This window comes from Triticum urartu, chromosome 5A (genome assembly GCF_056163025.1).
Source record: "Triticum urartu cultivar PI428250 chromosome 5A, HENAU_Tu73, whole genome shotgun sequence".
Lineage (NCBI taxonomy): Eukaryota > Viridiplantae > Streptophyta > Magnoliopsida > Poales > Poaceae > Triticum > Triticum urartu.
This window is the reverse complement of record NC_141877.1, coordinates 650,656,288-650,660,823: the sequence shown is the minus strand read 5'-3', so window position 1 is coordinate 650,660,823 and position 4,536 is coordinate 650,656,288.

Here is a 4,536-nt window from a genome sequence, read left to right as displayed (position 1 = left end):
GAGGTTGCCATGCACTTTTATGGTTGGATGCACAAAATCTCAATGCGAAAGAATGTCACTTTATATTGCCCCTTGTGATATGAACCTTTATTATGCCGTCCATCGCTTTTATTACTTCCACATCACAAGATCGTATAAAGCTTATTTCTCCCACACCAATCAATTATAAATATTTAGCAATTTTTATTGCTTTGCACCAATGACAACTTACTTGAAGGATCTTACTCAATCCATAGGTAGATATGGTGGACTCTCATGGCAAAACTGGTTTAGGGATTTTGGAAGCACAAGTAGTATTTCTACTTGGTGCTGAGAATTTGGCTAGCATGAGGGGGAAGGGCAAGCTCAACAAGTTAGAGGATCCATGACAACATACTTTATCTCAGACATAATAAAGACATAACTCATTACCTTGTCTTCCTTGTCCAACATCAACTCTTTAGCATGTCATATTTTAATGAGTGCCCCCAATCATAAAAGATGTCAATGATAATATATCTATATGTGAAAACCTCTCTTTCCTTATTACTTCCTATTAATTGCAACAATGACCAAAGCTATGTCTGCCAACTCCCAACAACTTTTAATCATCATACTCTTTCTATGTGAAGTCATTACTCTCAATAAGATCAATATGAACTTTTTGTTCCTTTTTATTATTTTTCTCTTTTCTTCTATTCACCCAAGATCATGGCAAAATAATCAAGCCCTTGACTCAACACTAATCTTTATTATATATAGCTCACGGACTCGATTACATAGAGAGATCAAAAAGCAAAACTCAAAACTAGATCATGCCATAAACTTTATTCTACTAGATCAAGATACTACTAATAGGATCGAACTAAGAAAAACGATAAAGATAGGAGTTGTGATGGTGATACGATACCGGGGCACCTCCCCCAAGATTGGCAGTTGCCAAGGGGAGTGCCCATACCCACGTGATTATATCTCCTTTGTCGGTGAAGAAGGTGGTGGTGATGTTGGCTTAGTTGATGGCTTAGGCTTCTCCCTTAATTTGCGCTTGAGGACGGCATTTTGATCCCTCAGATCATCAATCTCCCACTCCAAGGTTAATATTTTTTTGCATAGGTCCTGCTTATTTTCCTACAAGAGACGAAAAGGGATAAACTCGAACTTGGGTTTCTTTACCGTATCAGGGAGACTTGACTTTTTGAACTCCACGTCCATGTCCCCAGGTTGAGGTAATGGTGCTTCATCTTTATCTGAGCTCGTCTCCTCCTTCCGCTTGGGTTCATAGTCCTCTTCTTCCTCCATGGTCCATCCATCGTGTTCCACATCTCCATAGACCTTGGGATTTGCTAAGTAATCATCCACATAGCTTTATCCTTTCGAGAATCCTGGGAAGACATGTTGATTTAATCTGCAACAGGACAGCTCGAAATGAAAACAGAGGATGTTTGCGTGATACGGGAGTCAAAACCTTCAGGAGGTTATATAATGAATTTTTACCGACCAAAATACGTATCGTGCAAGAAAACGGAGTCCGGAAGGCACACGAGGTGCTCACGAGGTAGGGGGCGCGCCTAGAGGGTTAGGGCGTGCCCACCACCCTCGTGGGGCCCTCGTGTCCTTCCCGGACTGCTACTTATTTTTCTATTTTTCTAAATATTCCAAAACGGAGAAATGTTGCCTTAAGAATTGTTTTGGAGTCAGTTTACTTACCGTACCACATACCTATTCCTTTTCGGAGTCTGAAACGGTCTGGAAGGTGTCGCTTATGTATTCCTCTGGGGTTACGGTTTCAATAATATTGGTTTCAACATTTATGGGATTACCTGAGATATAATGTTTGATTCTTTGACCGTTTACCACCTTCGGATTTGTGCCCTCGAAGTTGTTGATTTTTATGGCATCGGAACGATAGACCTCTTCGATAACATAGGGGCCTTCCCATTTAGAGAGAAGTTTTCCTGCAAAAAATCTTAAACGAGAGTTTTATAGCAATACATAATCACCTACATTAAACTCACGCTTTTGTATTCTTTTGTCATGCCATCTTTTAACTTTTTATTTAAACAACTTGGCATTTTCATAAGCTTGGGTTCTCCATTCATCAAGGGAGCTAACATCAAATAACCTCTTCTCACCGGCAAGTTTAAAATCATAGTTGAGCTCTTTAATAGCCCAATACGCCTTATGTTCTAGTTAGAGAGGTAAGTGACATGCTTTTCCATAAACCATTTTATACAGAGACATACCCATAGGATTTTTATATGCAGATCTATAAGCCCATAATGCATCATCAAGTTTCTTAGACCAATTCTTTCTAGACCTATTAACAGTCTTTTGCAAAATTAATTTGAGCTCTCTATTGCTCAACTCTACTTGACCACTAGACTGAGGGTGATAAGGAGATGCAATTCTATGATTAACATCATATTTAGCAAGCATTTTACGGAAAGCACCATGAATAAAGTGTGAACCACCATCAGTCATTAAATATCTAGGGACTCCAAACCTCGGAAAAATAACTTCTTTAATCATTTTAATAGCAGTGTTATGATCAGCACTACTAGTTGGAATAGCTTCTACCCACTTAGTAACGTAATCAACAGCCACTAGAATATGTGTGTATCCATTAGAGGCAGGAAAAGGTCCCATATAATCAAAGCCCCAAACATCAAACGGTTCGATAACAAGATAATAATTCATAGGCATTTCTTGACGTCTACTAATATTACCAATTCTTTGACATTCATCACCAGACAAGACAAACTTACGGGCATCCTTGAAGAGAGTAGGCCAATAAAAACCAGATTGCAATACCTTATGTGCAGTTCTATCTCTAGCGTGGTGTCCTCCATAAGCCTCGGAGTGACACTTGCGTAGGATCTGTTCCTGTTCATGCTCAGGTACACAACGTCTAATAACACCATCTACTCCTTCTTTATAAAGATGTGGATCATCCCAAAAGTAATGTCTTAAATCATAGAAAAACTTTTTCTTTTGCTGGTATGTGAAGCTAGGTGGTATAAACTTAGCAACAATATAATTAGCATAATCAGCATACCATGGAGTACTACGAGAAGTACTTATAACATTTAATTGTTCATCAGGAAAGCTATCATTAATAGGTAGTGGGTCATCAAGAACATTCTCTAACCTAGACAAGTTGTCTGCAACGAGGTTCTTAGCTCCCTTTCTATCAACAATATGCAAATCAAATTCTTGTAGCAAGAGAACCCATCTAATAAGTCTAGGTTTAGCATCTTTCTTTTCCATAAGGTATTTAATAGCAGCATGATTAGTGTGAATAGTTACTTTAGAATCAACAATATAAGGTCTGAACTTATCACAAGCAAATACAACTGCTAAAAGCTCTTTTTCAGTAGTAGCATAATTTCTTTGAGCATTGTCTAGAGTCTTACTAGCATAATGAATAACATTTAATTTCTTATCAACTCTTTGCCCTAGAACAACACCTACAGCATAATCACTAGCATCAGACATAATTTTAAAGGGTAAATTCCAATCAGGTGGCTGAATAATAGGTGCAGAGACTAATGCTTTCTTAAGTGTTTCAAATGCTTCTACACAATGATCATCAAAGACAAATGGTATATCTTTTTGCAATAAATTAGTCAGAGGCCGAGAAATTTTTGAGAAGTCCTTAATGAACCTCCTGTAAAATCCGGCGTGACCAAGGAAACTTCTTATTCCTTTGATGTCCTTGGGACATGGCATCTTTTCAATCGCATCAACCTTGTCTTTATCAACTTCAATACCTCTTTCAGAAACTTTATGCCCCAAGACAATACCTTCATTAACCATAAAGTGGCACTTTTCCCAATTCAAGACAAGATTAGTTTCTTCACATCTCTGCAAAACTCGATCAAGATTGCTCAAGCAATCATCAAAAGAGGAACCATAGACAGAAAAATCGTCCATGAAAACCTCACAAATCTTTTCACAAAAGTCAGAGAATATAGCCATCATGCATCTTTGAAAGGTAGCAGGTGAATTACATAAACCAAAAGGCATACGTCTATAAGCAAAAGTACCAAAAGGGCATGTAAAAGTAGTCTTTGATTGATCCCTAGCCGACACAGGTATTTGAGAGAAACCAGAATAACCATCTAGAAAGCAATAGTGTGTATGTTTGCATAATCTTTCTAGCATTTGATCAATAAAAGGTAAGGGGTAATGATCTTTCTTAGTAGCTTTATTTAATTTGCGGAAATCAATTACCATCCTATAACCTATGATAATTCTTTGTGGAATCAATTCATCTTTATCATTAGGAACAATAGTAATACCTCCCTTCTTAGGGACACAATGGACAGGACTTACCCACTGACTATCAGCAACAGGATAAATTATACATGCCTCCAGAAGCTTGAGTATTTCTTTTCTTACCACTTCTTTCATTTTAGGATTCAGACGTCGTTGAGGATGACGAACTGGTTTGGCATCTGCTTCCTAATTTATTTTATGTTGACTTAGAGTGGGACTAATGCCCTTAAGATCATCAAGAGTATATCCAATAGCAGCACGATGCTTCTTCAGAGTTTT